The sequence below is a fragment of the Dasypus novemcinctus genome, chromosome 5 (genome assembly GCF_030445035.2).
Source record: "Dasypus novemcinctus isolate mDasNov1 chromosome 5, mDasNov1.1.hap2, whole genome shotgun sequence".
NCBI lineage: Eukaryota > Metazoa > Chordata > Mammalia > Cingulata > Dasypodidae > Dasypus > Dasypus novemcinctus.
The window spans coordinates 85,643,519-85,660,355 of NC_080677.1; positions in this window are offsets into that span (position 1 = coordinate 85,643,519).

Here is a 16,837-nt window from a genome sequence, read left to right on the forward strand (position 1 = left end):
CTCCCAAAGAAAAACAGAATTAGAACAAAAGCAAAATGCACTGAAGATAAGTACACAATATGTAATAATGAAATAATAATACACAAAATGCCAACACCATGATTTCTGTGCAACTAACAACATTGTGCAAAACATCTAAAAAAAATGGCATAATTACAGGGAGTAATTTAGGAGTCCACCACCAAAGTAAAACTTTTAAATTAACTTTTAGGAAGGAATAGATCAAGCACCTGAAAAAACTAAGGCTGTAGAAAATTTGAACAACACATACATTATCATTCTTTATCTATTAGGTATGTTTTGAACTCCATATTTAACTAATTTTCAGGTGCACATGAAAATTTTCAAAGCCAACCAGTTACTAGTCTATAAAGAGTTTCAACAAATCCCACAAAATAGCTAGCATACAAACCATCACAATTAAATTAGAAATAGCAAGAATCAGAGCTACTCAAAAAGTGTATGTAACTAAAAGTCACTTACTAAATAATACATGAGTTGAAGAATAAATTACAATGAAAATTATATATTAGAACAAAATAACAACAGGTGTACTACTATCAAAATAGAACCAAGTATATAGAGAAACCTGGCATATAGAAATAGAAACTAAATATCAGTTGGGAAATATTAGGTATTTAGTAGATGGCATTAGTATAATTGGCTTTTCTTATGGAGAGAATTAGATACTTATCTTACATTATATCATTCTACTCTGAAAGAGAAACATATTTTGGAGTCGTAAGTGCTAACAATAATATAATTATAATAATACTAATAATAAAACTTTGTGCCCATTAGAAGAAAATACAGAAGACTATCTTTATGATCTTGACAGCGTAACAAATTTCTTACACAGGACACAGATTGCATAATCAGTGAAGGGAAAATGTTGATAAGTTTGACTATACCAAAATCAGAACGTTCCGCATGACAAGAGACTCCATAAACAAAATTAAAAGTCATGTTAAAGACCAAGAGAAGAGGTGGAAATATATATAATAGTCAAAGGATCTTCACTCAGAATATCAATGAACCACAAATCGATAAGAAAAGGTCAAATCAGCAGAGAAAGGATATGAAGCTGCATTTCACAGAAGAGGATACCAAGTGGCCAATAAACAAATGAGAAAGATGCTACTATTCACAATTAGGGAGATCCAAACACAAAACAATAAATAAAATACCTTTGGTATATTCATAAAGTCTGAATATACCAATTGTTAAGGAAATTGTAGCCAACAGAGATTTTCATACTCTCAAGTAGGGGTGTCAATTTGGACCAGATGGAGAATGATCTGACCAGAGCTGGGCATGATGGTTGGGGTCTTTTGGAGGGGATGGTTACTCATAACTATCTGTTTATCTCCAAAGCCCGTGCTCTTTCCTTTACAACATAAATATAATGCATTTCTACATATTGCGTTAATTTAATGTAGTACATGCTCACAGTTGAGGCTTAATAAAAGTGGTTGGTGCTGACCAGGAGCTTGTGTAAGAGCACTATCTGAGCAATCACTTTAACACTGTATCCCTCCCACTTCAGCATTTTAAAATTAATTTAGGTTCTCAGTGTCTCATCAGTTTCCAGAGTCTTCATTCTCTAGTTTGAAAAGTGCATTTAAAATAAGATAATTCTTTCAAATTTAAAGAGAATTAGCACACACACAACACATGCCAGAGTATACTCACTCTTCCCAAGATTTCCTCACCTATTGGTTTTCTAATCCAGTACTAGTTTGGTTGGCTAAAACTTTTTCTTTTTTTTAAGTTTTAAATAGTGAGCATTTGAGTATCTACCATGTGAATAAGCAATTCTACATTAATATTTTAATAATGCAAAGGGGATGAAAACATATGACTTAAACAATAATCGAAGATGACCAACCAATCACAAAATGTTTTTCTGAATTTCACTTCAAAAAAGACAGACCAAGAAAAATAGAGCACTCCAGGAGGATGAGAATGTTCATATTAGCCTTCTGGTTTTAGCAGAGATTAAATAATCTACTATTGTATGTGTAACATTTGTAAGGTAAATAGCCATGTGCTTCTAGCTGCTACTGGGTTAAGGTTCTCCAAGACAAGCTAAGAGCCAAGAAACTTGGATTTCCTCTCTTTAAAAAAAAATACAATATATGAGACAAAATCAGTATTTACATACCCCTTACACAGAAGTGATTAATGCCAACCTTGTCATTTTTCTAAAATTTAATAATAATATGTAGCAATAAAATAAAACATAACAGATACAGTAGAATTCTTGTTTTTACAGTCTTCCAGCTCTTTCCTTCCCTTCCTAAAGGCAACCTTTTCTGCTATTGCAAATTGAAAGAATAGCCCTCCAAAACAATTTTTGCCCTTGAAATAGCATACATAGAGATAATAGCATACATACTATAATGTATATAACTTTATGCAACTTTCTTTCCCTCCCTATTGGGTTTTTGAAATCCATTAGTGTTGGTGCATATTATCCTGTTTCATTCACTTTAACTTTTACATATCCCATTATTATAATATATCACTCTTTATTCATTACTATTGGTGAGTGTTTAGTTCATATCCAGTTTTTCACTACAAATATTTCATATTACAAAACCAATAGAGACTGTCTCTAGGCAAGTCTTCTTATAAAAACACAGGAAATATCTCTAGCTAAAAAAATTAAGGCTGAATTGTGAGTTATAAGCACTCTCAGCCATTGGGTATTGCAAAAAGGCAGAGTAGGAAAATGAGCCTTCTCATATATTATTGTGAGCAAAGAAAATTGTGGAGTCTTTCTAGTAAGCAAGTTGATAAAATATATCAAATTGAAAATGCATATAAACTTTGACCCATGAAGTCCATGTCTAAAATATAGGCTAAAAACAAAATTGCATACTTGCTCTTGTGTATTTACATTTATTTTCAAAACATGAAATACATTTTTGTTTGTAATAGTGAATAATTAAGAAAATAAAATTTAGTATTCATTCCCTAATATTTTTATAAGAAATTCTATAAACAGTTTTGAAATCTAGACACTCCCTCTCTCACACACACACACACACATACAAAGACACATACACACATACTGAGTAGCTGAGGCAAAAAGAATTAGATTTCAAGCCTGGTGTTCTTCATACAATTCTATAATTTCAACAGATTCTTTAGTTCACTCACTTTCTACCATCCCTTGCCTAAGACAGTATCTAGTATCTGCAGGACTTCCTGTGTCCTCCTAGGAGCTAAGGGGCTGGTGAGGAGGGAGTTTGGGATGTGTGTGACTGTTGGTGCCATTACTATCCACAGTGAGTTCTCTACTGTGGTAGAAGTCAAGGTCTTGTCTCTCCAAACTTGATCAGCATCTATTTCCTCTATAACTACAGTGATCATACAACAAGGCTCCCTGGCCCTGGTAAAGCCTCCTTTTCTCTATTCCTTTCTCCTTCTTCCTCCACTGATCTAGCCTGTAAACCTCACAGAGTCTATCCATCCGCCCTCTGCATGGCAGGCTACCAAGAAGCCCCACCAGTCCTCATCTCAGCTCAGTCATAGTCTGGAGACTGTGGGAAAGTTTGGATCCCATACTTGCCTTATGGGAACTGTTTATACTTCACTAAGTTTGGACTTAATAAACTGACCGTATGAGCAAAACACTTAAAAGACTTGAAATAAATATAACAATATAGGAGCCGATATTATCTCTAGTTGATAAAATTATAGGTGACTTCTCTTATTCTTTTCTCAATCTTTCATAAGTTCTACAATAAACTTGAAAAATCAGAATAAAGCTCCACTATCTTAAAATGAGCAAACAGGCAAAAGGGTTGAGGAGTATCAAAATCTATCTTTAAGACATATTACTTGTAAATTACACTTCCATTTAATTGTCAATAGGAGTGGCAGTAATCACAACTGTTACTACATTTAGAAGCTAATATTTTCTGAACACCTTAGTAGAGCAAAAAAATAAAGAACTGATTAGAATTCCAAGTTGTAGAAAAAGAGAAATAAAAAGGATGGCACACTTTTTCTTCTTAAGTTTGAGACCAGTGGGATTCACTTAAACTTTGAGGTAATCTATCTGAAGAAGAATCTGAGGCTCAACAGAGTTTCACCTACTGCTGGGACGACTGTACATTCCTATATCCCCATGTTTCGGTCTAAGACTGCCTTCAAAGCTTTCCTCATCTTGTGCACACCAGTTGCCTATATGCATAAATGACTCATGCCATCCACATGGCAGCCAGAAACTCTAGTATCCCCTCAGGAAAGAGGTCATTGATGCAATGTTTTCATGGAATTTTATCACTCCCTCAGATCAAAGTGAATTTCTGTTTTCATAACCAGAGGGACTCCTTGATATTCTTACTATTTTAGAACAGAAAGTATTCAGTGCAGCCAAGCAAAATTTTGATAATCATTAATACAAAGGACATTGTTTCCTTAATTATTATTTTTGGAAGGTGAATTATTTTTTGGGGTACTATCATCCCAGATGGATTGTTTGTTATCAAATATTTTAATTTGATTTTTAATTTAGTAACTGCATCACTTTTAGTCAATCTTATTACTACCATACAGGGAAAAGTGTTCTAAATTGATGACTAATGATTGTTTTATTTTAAGCCTAAAAATCCTTCATACAAAGCTATTGAAAGCACAGGGTCAAAATTAACATGTAATCCCCTCTTTTTTTCCTCACTTAAAACCAATGTCCTTTTCTTTTAGTCACTCTTATTCTATAATAGCAAATTCTGGGTCACTAAGTAAAATAGCAATTTTCTTGCTTCTAATCCTACAGAACATACTGTTGGAAAGAAAATTCTTATGTTGCTTTTAGAATATATAAAGAAGGAAGCACAATTTGACTAGCACTAACAGTTTTATTTGTTGACTTAGTGTCTTCTTTTATTGACCAGATTAATTTTCAGTTGGGTTATTAGAAGAGTTTTGCCTTATGTTGCTATGGGGGGAGTAGTGGGGTGAAGGGGGTGGGGGGTACATGGGGACCTCATATTTTTTAATGTAATATTTTTAAAAAATGAATTAAAAAATAAATAAATACATAAATAAAATTCCCTTTCTGAATTAAGAGGGCTCAGGAAGGAAATACGGTTGTACAACCTGATACTGATCCCAGTGCAGGGAAGAGTGAGTTAGCAGGAGCCCAGACGGCCTCTCCTCTCTCACTCCCCGACTTGAAGGTCACCTGACTCAGTGGCAGGAGTGTGCAGCCCTCTGACAGGTCCAGGCTGCTCCACCTCCTGCTGAGCCAGCCTTTGGGTAAGACCTGCTGCAGGAAACGGAGTTAACATCTTCATATTTAAGAAAAGAAGCTTAAGTGGTCAGTTCAACAGATGAGAGCTTGACAACATCACATCACACCACATCGCAAACTCCCAGCCCTGGAAGCACAGAAAGCGGAGAGGCCTTTGAAACAGCGTCTTCCCCCTGCCTCTCTTGGTCACTCAATACTTGCTCTACATTCTCTTGTCTCTGCTTTAAAAAAGCATAAGAAAGCTACATTCTTGACAAGGGAGACTGTCCCTAGTTCCTGCAAAAATCTCTTCCCTCAAGCCAGGTCTAATTACGAACCCGAAGGGAGTATTATTAACAGGAGCCTCTGCGTTTTTCTGATAAGGTACAATTTTTCATTTCCCTCAGGTTTTATGATCCTCGGAGTTGGAAAAGTGCTGACAACGTGAGTCCACGACTAGAGGTGCTGACTCTGTAAGTGCTGATTTTTCAGAAAGAAGGCAGACAGAGAGGAGGTCGAGGAATTGATATTGCAGATGGGGAAGCATGTGTGGCCATGGCAACTGACTTGGAGATTAGAGAGGGAAAAAGGCTTTCGGATGAACCAGCAGATCTCTATCTAACTAAGGGCAAGCTGAGGAGAAAGAGAAATTTTTTGATCACTGCCTACATTGGTGAAGGCAAACCAAGGAAAGACTTGGTAGTCACATCCTCCCAAATTTGGAGTAACAATATTGCTACCACTACTACTACTATTATAACAATGACAATGATGATGAAGAGTAATAATACTAATAAAAGTAGCTGCCATGTATAAAGTGATGCTATAGGCACAGGTGCTTCATGTGTATCATCTCATTAATCTTCTTTCCTTGTCATGACGTTAGCACTGTCACCATCCTCATCCTAGGGAAACAGAGGTTTTGAAAGTGAATTAACTACCAAAGACTAAAGAGCAAGTAATGGGCAGAGCTAGAAGCCAAATCTTTACAGTCTAACTTTAAAGTCCACAGTGCTGTGCTGCCTCAGGTTCAGTATTCTCAGTATCACCAAACATTGTGCCACACTTTATCCTCCAGACTTCTGAAAACAAAAGACAAATGCAAGCCAACCAGCAATCCTACACACACACAATTCAAAACCTGCAACTGTTCTGTGATCATCAATGCCTTGGATGTTATAGTTCAAACACCATCCCCAGTATACCCTGATTATGATAACTATAATTAAACAGTCGGTCAAAATTTAAAAAGTATTTTTAAACAAAATCTTTTTGCTTGCTATGACTTTTTTAACAAAAAGCTGCGAGGCTCAACCTGTCCTCTGAAGGCTATAGGAGCCTGACTATAAAAATCTCTCTTTTCCAAGGTTTTAACAGTGACATTGAAATTACATCCCCAGGCACAGTCCACTCTGAGACATAAAAAGTGTTCTTCCTTTTCCTTTGTGTTCTCTTCAAAAGAAGAGAGATAAACAAAAACAAAAGAAAAAAGAAAAAAAAATCTATCACACCGTGAGAGAATAAGCCAATTAATTTCTTTACTTTTTTGGAGAGCAGAGAATGCTAAGTGATGGACAAAATATTTATATGAAGCACTTTCCAAAGTTTTAAATTCTAAGTTATGTCAGTTTTTTTTTTAGTAGCAGATATTTCAAATTAAAGGTGAGTGGCAAGTATTTTAAGCACGTATTATGTGCAAGATCTTGTGCAGTTTGAATGAGGAATATAAAGCATCAAATTTTGTCTCTACCTTCAAATGCTTATCTAGTTTTGAACACAAATAAGAAAAACATTTAGTTGGGCATTTTCCCAGACAAATCATTTTCATTAACAGTAATCCTTAAATTACAAATTCAAATATGCATGCTAGATCAAGAAAAAGATCAAATGCTTCATTTTAATATCTTTGAGACTTCAGGACAGGCAGATTTCTTACACAGGATTCAGAAAGCTATACCATAAAAGAAAAAACGTTGATAAATCATATCAAATTTTAAAATACCAAATTCAAAACTTCTGCTTTCCAAAGACTTGGACAAGAACACATTTGGGAGAAAATACTTGCAAAACACATTGCTGACAACAGACTGGTGTCCAGGTTATACAAAGAACGCACATATCTTAGTAATAAAAGAACAAATAATCCATTAAAATGGGCAAAATATCTGAATAGACATTTCACCAAAGAATATACAAATGGCCAATAAGCAGCTGAAAGAGTGCTCATCACTACTATCAGGGAAATGCAAATGAATACCACCACGGGATATTGCTACACAACTGTTAGATAAATAAAAAGGAAGAGTCTGACAACACCAGGAGAGGAGAGGATATGCAATTGGAGCCCTCATATTTTAGCCCAGATATAAAATGCTACAACCACTTTGGAAAAGGGATGCTTGTCAGTTTCTTGTAAAACTAAAATCCACTCTATGACATGGCAATCCCACTCCTAGTTATCTACCCAAGAGAAATGAAAATACAGGCCTAGAGAAGACATGTACAAAAATGGTCACAGCAGCTTAATCATAACAGCCCAGTGCTGGAAACAGTCCAAATGTCCTTGTCCCTCCATAAATGAGTGGATAACTAATCTGTGGCATATTCATGTAATGACATACTACCCAGCAATAAAAAGAAACGAAATTCTGATAATGCAACACAAATAAATCTCAAAACATAAGAATGAAAGAACTCTTATACAAAGAATATATACCTATTTTCTCATTTAAAATGAGTTACAGAACAGGCAAAATTAATCTGTAGTGGAAACAATTTCAGAACAGCAGTTATTTCTGAGGCAGTGGTAGCAGAGATTGGGAAAGAGCATGAGGGAAATTTCTAGGATGGTAATAAAGTGTTCTATATTTTGATAGGGTTTGAGTTACATAGAAGTATGCAAGTATACATTTAAGATACATGCCTTTCATTGTGTGTAGATTTCATTTTGGAAAAAATTGCAAACAAATTTTGAATTCTAGTTAAAAGTATTTATATTGAAATATTTAATGGGAGGTGACTAATATCTTCAATTTACTTTGAAATGCATCAGTAAGTAAGATGGATTGATAGACAATTAGAGGAATAAGTAGATGGATAGACAGGTGATAAAGCAAATATAATAAAATAATTACAAACCCCTCTTTCACATATAATGTCAATAGCTTGATCACTGTAAAATTCTTTAAACTTCATTTTATGTCTGAAAATATTCATAATAAAATGTTGGTAAAAATATATATAATAATTCACTTCATCAAAAATATTTTGGAAACCACGTATCTGATAAGGGTTGGATTTCCATTCTATGTAAAGAGAGCATACAACTCCAAAATAAAAGAGCAAGCAATCCAATTAAAAAATGGGCAAACAACTTAGACATTTCTCCAAAGAGAAAATACAAATGGCCAAAAAGCACTTGAAAAAATGTTCAATGTCACTAGCTATTAGAAAAAGGCAAATCAAAATGACAATGAGAGGTCATCTCACACAGCATGGAATGGCCATTATTTAAAAAAAAAAAAAAAAGAAAAAAAATCCATAAAACAATAAATGCTGGAGAAGATGTGGAGAAATAGGAATGCTCCTTCACTGTTGGTGGGATTGTAAAATGTTGCAGCCTCTGTGGAAGACAGTTTGGCAGTTTCTCAGGAAGCTAAATATAGAACTGCCAAATGATTCAGCAATTCCTCTACTAGGAATATATCCACAAGAACTGAAAACTGTCACACAAACAGATACCTACACACCGATATTCATAGCAGCATAGTCACAATTGCCAAAAAATGGAAATAACTGAAATGTCCAACCAAATAATGGATAACCATAACATGGTATATACATCTACATATGATGGAATACTATGCTGCAGCAAGAAGAAATGAAATTGGGACACATATGATAATATATGATAACATGTGAATCTTGAAGACATTATGCTAAGTGAAATAAGCCAAACACAAAAAGACAGATATTGCATGGTCTCACTAATATGAACTAAATATAAGAATAAATGCATGGAGTTAAAATCTAGAGTCTAGATTAACAGAAGATAAATTGAGAGTTGTGCAGGAGTACCAATGCTTAATGTATATAGAAGTTTTCATTAACTTGACTGTAAATGTGTGGAAATGAATAGAATTGATGATAACACATTAGAGTGAGTAACAGTTGGTTTATAAATGGGATTGTGGCTGAAAGGATAGTCTAGGGATGTAAACGTCAATTGAAAGAAAACAAAAGAATAATCTAGGTACTGAATAACTCAGCGAACCCAGAGGTGGATGAGAATTGCGGTTAATAGTACAAATGCAAGAATGTCCTTCTGTGAAATAGAACGGCTGTTTGTCACCATTTCAGGGTGGTGGGGATGTGGAGAAGCAGGGAAAAATACAATTAATGTGATGCATTGAGCAGATATTTATTGTGGTTCAATTACGTACCAGACACTGTGCGAGTTGGACAAGGCACATTGCTTGATTTCAAAACACTTAGAGTTGGTGTCCACAGATTGACCACACACAAAAATTCATTATCAAGTACTATTGTCATGCAGAATTTTCTTACCATTTTTTAACCTGGGAATTTTTAGTACTTGAGAAATGGCTCCTATTAACCAGGAGTACCATGCTTTTGAAAACAATATATTATGCATAATATACATAATTATAAACATACTATTATTCTTTAATATATTATTTATTATCAGGTAAAAAATACAGGCTTGTTATTTTTGAAATTTTTAAATTCAAGTTTATCATTCATACATGAATATCCATAAACAATAGGTGTATAGTAAAAGTTGTGAACTTACAAAACAAACATGCATATCATCATACAGGGCTCCCATGCTTTACCCCACCAGTAGCACCTTGAATTGTCTTGAAACAATTGCTACAAACTATAAAAGAGCATCACGAAAACACTGGTACTAATTATAGCCAATATCTTATATTTGTTGTATTTTTCCCCAAACCTACCTGTTACTGACACTCTGTATTGATATTACGTACTTGTTATAGCTCGTAAGAGAATGTTCTCATATTTGTTTGATTATGGTTTTGATAGAGTAGTTGGTCCACTTATGGCCTACTAAACTTTAAATATATGATAAAATCATCAGAATTATGACCTTTAGGTAACCTCATCTAAACCTACAACTTCCATTCCCATTAATGAATCCCAAACATGTATTTCTAGCCCTGATCTGATTTCTGTGTTTTAGAAACATCAACCAATGTCCTGCTAGATATTTCTACTTAGATATCACTCAAAATCTTCAAATTCAAAAGATTCAAAAATAACTTCAGTATCTTCCCCCATACAGTGCCTCCACCATCATTACTCTTATAGTTTTCCACCAAGCTCCAAACTAGAGTAAAAGCATTAACCTAAACCCTTCCTTCACACTTATTCACTAACACCAATCAATCTTTATTGCTATTAATTTTAGATTCTAAAAATCTTTAAAAGTTTAGTTTTTATTATAAATTAATTACTATCAAAGAAAAATTGAAAAATACAGAAAAACATTAGGGAATGTAATTATTTATGATTTTTCTATGCAACGGAGGCAATGTTGTGTGTTTCTGCTACCTTTTTTTCTAAATGTTTAATTTTATGGGTGGTTTCTTTTTTTAACTCAGTGAAATATTATGCAAATAATTTACTACTCTGCTTTTTATAAAAACTAGTGTTATGTCATAAATTGTTTTTAATCTCACCAATGGTCCTTGTAAACTTTATATTAATAATTGAATGGTTACAAAATATTTAATTATCTCATGTTCCACTGTCACATCATTTTTTGTCCACATTATTAAAAAAGTAATTTTAACTAATCTTCCCTAAAATCTATATGCTGCACTAAGCTATAGTTAGTGTGATGGTTAATTTCTTGTGTCAACTTGACTAGGTTATGGTGTCAAGTTATTTGGTCAAGCAAGCACTGTCTTCAGTGTTACCGTGAGTGTAGTTTGTGGCTTTACTTCATTAGCCAGTTGATTGCATCTATGTCAGATTATATCTACAATCAACAAACACTTCAGCAATGAGAGGAATTTCATCTAAATATTTGAAGGCTTTAAAGGGAAAACTGATGATTTCAGCAATCACAAACAAGAATTTCTATCTCTACTTCACCCAGTCAGCTTGTCCTAGGGAATTCATAAATCTAGCAGGGACAAAATTTACTCTCTTGGTTAAATAAAAAACCTGGATAAATACAAAAGAAAAACATCTTCAAACATTGGGTATCAGACATCACAGAGAAGTTATGTCTGAGACAGGAAGATAAACAGGTGATCCCTGTTTGCCTCACCTTAGTGCCTGGAGAGTTTCCAAGCTATGGCAAAGGGAGGGGCAACCCAAGAAAGCCTCATCATCTTAATGAATAGAGTCGATGGAGTTGAGAGTCTGAGGAGGTATGGGTGGCTGGAGTACACAGAGTGGAATACCATGAAGGAAAGAGCTACATAGAGTGAGACAATTCTGGATATCTGCAGAGAGTGACCCTTCAGTATTCAGTTGTGTTCTGATGAATACATACATGAGAAGAAATGACCTAAGGTTGGGGAAAATTTCGCAAGAGGAAAATAGAGAAAATCCTTTGGAACACAGATGGCTAGGAATAGTTATTATTCCCTCTAGCAAAAATAGAACAGCTCATAATTCACAGGGTATCAGGTGAAGTACTCAGAAGGATTTTGCCTCCCTAGTGAGGAAAAAATAGTGCTAAAGTCAATATTTGTCTGGCCTGTCTAATGAATACTTAAACCAAGATCCAAAGAGTGAAATGATTTCCAAGTAATTTAACCATGTCCCAGAACAAAGTTCAAGAAAATTTTTAGGAATAAAACTTGCCTGGCACCCAATAAAGTAAAATTTGCAATGCCTCTCATAGAATAAAAAAAATTACCATATGAAAGAAACAGGAAAACATAACCACAAAAGGTCAACAAATTAAAAGTGATACAGATGATAGAAATTACAGTGCATGACTTTACAAAGTTATTGTAAATATATTCCATCCCTTCAAGAAATAGATGAGGGAGTTCCAGGAAAATGGTGTCAATGTACATAGGCATTGCTTAGCTCTCTCACCAAAAAAAAAAAAAAAAAAGGTGGAGAAAGGGCAAAAATCTACCAAAAGGAGTTATTTTGGGGATCTATAGAACAAGAGGATTCCCAGCATCATTCAAGAGGGAGTGCAACTAAGAGACAAAAGGCCAATGGAAAATCATGAGCTGTTCACCCCTGTGGCTGGAAACATAAGCCCTATCCTTAAGGCAAATAGCCTCCATAGAACCCCTGATTCTCACCAGTCAGCTGAGTAGGAGTGAGTGCTCCCTGGGAAGAAGAGGGGTCTGTCAGAGGGTAGAGAATGGTCTCTTTTCATGGGTTTGTTCACCTGAGCCCCCTTTGAATCTTGGGGAGGACACCAGCCAACAGTGAGGTGGCCCCAGGGGAGAGTAGGGGGAATCTGCTCAGGTAGGTGGTCACATACAGCCACCACGGGAGACACAGGAATTAGATCAGGTTGGGGATGGAGACAGGCACCTAACTAGCCTGGCCCCTGAATACTGTTAGAAACTCACTTGAGGGAAACAGGGGTGGGAAGAGCCAGACAAGCTTTCAGAAGCCTATTTGACCAATACAGTGGGTGTAACTCAGTGGAGGAATTCCTGCCTTCCATGTAGAAAGTCCCTGATTTGAGTCATGGTCCTCCAAGTTATCAGGCACAGAGCTCGCACCTTGTGATAGGGAATGTACAGACTAAGATTCTGTTGTTTTGTATAGGGATTTTTTGGATTTTTTTTATTGTTTCATTTCTTTTCTTTTTCTTTTCTCATTTATTTTATTTGCTAAAACTGTGTACATTGCCTGAGGAGGGCAGGCTGCAGTGAGTTTAAATGATGAAAACCAGCATCCTGAAAAGGTCCCTAGAGGCCTAAGAGGGAAGGCTGTTTTTCCTGGTTTGTTTTTTTGTTACTGTTTTGTTTCTTTTCCCTTTCTTTTTTCCTTTCTTTCTTTTAAAATTTTTTTAACTACTTTTTTATTTTCTTTCCTTAATTTTTCCATCTTCTGACTTCTGTTGCTTTTCTTTCATTGAGCCACTCCTTGTTTGGTCTTCATTTTTTCTTTTTCTACTCGCTCCTTTTTACCCCTTTTTAGTCTCTTCTAATCTGTCTGGCCTTTTAATTCATTCTATTTTTTCTCTAATTAGTTTCTTGTTTCATTTTTTTCTATTCAACTTTTTTTTGTTCTTATTCCTTTGTATTTTTTGTTATTTTTTGCTCATATTAGTTATTTAGTTTCTTAGTTCTTATATGGTTCCTCTTCTACCCTTCTTAAATTATTATTGCTATCATCCTTTTTTCTTCTTTTCTTTCCTTTTCTCTGATCCTAATATTTTTTCCAAGGGAACACAGAGAACTGCAAGGATATGGAATGGGAGGAACCAAGTACTTAAAAGTGACCTTACTGAAGGAACCAGCAAGAAGGCAGCAGATTAAGGAGCTACTAGAGTCAGCTCCTGTTACAGGGTGGTAAGTAAAAACACAGAGCTATGTGTGCCCATCTTACACTGGAGACACAAGCTGCCTTGGAAGCTGTTCTGCAGGTGGAATTGAAATCTTCATGTAGCAGTTTGATATGGATATGAATTCTAAAAGTAGATATTGGATTATGTTGGTAATCCGGTCTGTACCTGGGCATGATTAAGTTATGATTAGGACTTTGATTGGTCCACATCATTAGAGCACTGAGTCCCCACACCTTGGTGAGTGGGGACTCACAGATGAACAGCACAGCAAAGGACAGAGTTGAGGGTTTTTTGATGTTGGAGTTTTGATGTTGGAGTTTGATGCTGAAGCCTTAAGCTGGAGCCCCAGGAAGTAAGTTCACAGAGGAAAAAGAAGCAAATCCCAGGAAGAAAGAAATTCTGAGCCTAGAAACAAGAAACCTGAGAAAGGGAGGAACCCAGGAACCCTGAACCCTTACAGACATCAGCAGACATCTTGCCCCAACACATGCTAATATACTTTGGTAAGGGAAGTAACTTATGCTTTATGGCCGGGTATCTGTAAACTCCTACCCCCCAAAAAAATACCCTTTATAAAAACCAAGCAATTTCTGGTATTTTGCATGAGCACCCCTTTGGCTAATACAACATCCTTGGCTCCTACTGCACAACCAGCAAGGTTAGAAAGGGCAGGAAGCCCTAAACTAAAGAGAAAAACTGCACCCAGAATCAAAATCTAGTAATCCAGATGTCAAGACACCAACAAAAAATTGCAATTCACACCAAGAAACAGGAAGAGATGGCCCAGTTAAAGGAACAAGATAAGCCTCCAGATGACATAAAGGAGTTGAGATAACTATCATAGATGTTCAAACAAATCTCCTTAAAAAATTCAATGAGATGGCTAAAGAGATTAAGGATATTAGGAAGACATTGGATGAGCACAAAGAAGAATTTGAAAGCATACATAGAAAAATAGGTTTTATGGGAATGAAAGGTGCAATAAATGAAATTTTTAAAAATTGGAATCATATAATAGCAGATTTGAGGAGGCAGAAGAAAGGATTGATGAGCTTGAAGAAATGTCCTCTGAAAAATGAACATCCAAACAACAGATGAAGAAAAGAATGGAAAAAACTGAACAAAGTCTCAGGGAACTTAAAGGTAGCAAAAGACATGCAAACATATGTGTCATGGGTGTCCCAGAGGGAGAAGAGAAGGGAAAAGAGGCAGAAGGAATATTTGAAGAAATAATGGTAGAAAATTTCCCAACCCTATTGAAGGACACAGATATCCATGTCCAAGAAGCACAGTGTACTCCCATCTGAAAAAATCTGAATAGACCATCTCTGAGACACATACTAACCAGAATGTCAAATGCCAAAGACAAAGGGAGAATTCTGAGAACAGCAAGAGAAAAACAATGCATAACATATAAAGGATATCCAATAAGATTAAGTGCTAATTTCTCACCAGAAACCATGGAGGCAAGAAGACCGTGGTATGATATACTTAAGATACTATGAGAGAAAAATTTCCAGTCAAGAATCTTATATTGGGCAAGATTGTCTTTCAAAAATGAGGGCAAGATTAGAATATTCACAGATAAACAGAAACTGAGATAATTTCTAAGCAAGAGATCAGATTTTCAGGAAATGCTAAAACTTGTGCTAGAACCTGAAAAGAGAGGAAAGAAAAGGTGTGGAAGAGAACCTAAAAAATGAAGATTATATCACTAAAAGTAACCAAAAGTGTCAAAAGAGTAGGGGAAATAAAATATGACAGATAAAACTCAAATAGTCAGGAATAAACTTAACCAATGATGTAAAGCACTTGCATTCAGAAAACTGCAATTCAGTGTTAAAAGAAACCAAAAAAGCCCTAAATAACTAGAAGAACATTCCATGCTCATGGATTGGAAGACTAAATATCATAAAGATGTCAATTCCACACAAATTGGTATACAGATTCAATGCAATCCCAATAAAAATTCCATGAGCATTTTTTAAACTTGAAAACTTGATTATCAAATTTATTTGAAAGAGTAAGGGGTCTTGAATAGCCAGAAACACCTTAAAAAGGAAAAGTGAATGCTTATCTCCAGACTTTATATTACCTAGCTATAGTGGTAAAAACAGCATGGTACTGGCATCAAGACAGACACATAGACCAAATAAACCAACTTGATGCCTCAAAACAGACCCCCACATATATGCTCAAGTGATTTTTGACTAGCCTGTCAAACCCACACAGCTCAGGCAGAACAGTCCATTCAACAAGTGGTGCTGAAAGAACTGGATATCCAAAGCCAAAAGAAGGAAAGAGGACCCCTATCTTACATATCCAAAAACTAACTCAAAATGGATCAAAAACCTAAAAATAAAAACAAGAATCATAAAACTTCTAGAATAAATTGTAGGAAAATATTTTCAAATCCTGGTGGTAGATGGTGGATTCTTAAAGGAAATAAGAGGAGGACTGAGAAGGACTACTGATGTTTAATGTATGTAGAGGTCTTAATTACCTTTAATGTAAAAGCATGGAAAAATATAGAGTGGATGATAAATAGTGGCTAACAGCTAGTTTATAAATGGGGATGTGGCTGAAAATGTTAGTCTAGGGATTTAAATGCCAATTGACAGAACACTAGAGAATAATCTAGGAACTGAATAGCACAATCAACCAAGATGTGGATGAGAATTGTCGTTGATGGTACAGATGCAGGAGTGTCCTTTGTGAGCTAGGGCAAATATACATCACTACTGAAGGTTGGTGGGAATGTGGAGAAGCCTGGAAAAAATACAACTGGAGTGACCTATGAACTGTGGTTAGTAGTAATAATGTAATATGCTTGCATCTATGCCAAAGATATTCTGTGTTGATAATGGGACAGTATGGAGAATGTGTGCCAAATGTACATGATGGACATGGTAACAATCAGATGATATTATTTTATCTGTAATGAATGTACCACCACAGTGTGGTGTGTTGATAGATGGATGTTGTTTGGGAATTCTGCACATGTGCATGATTGTTTCATAAGTCACAACTTCTGTCACAAAAAAATATAT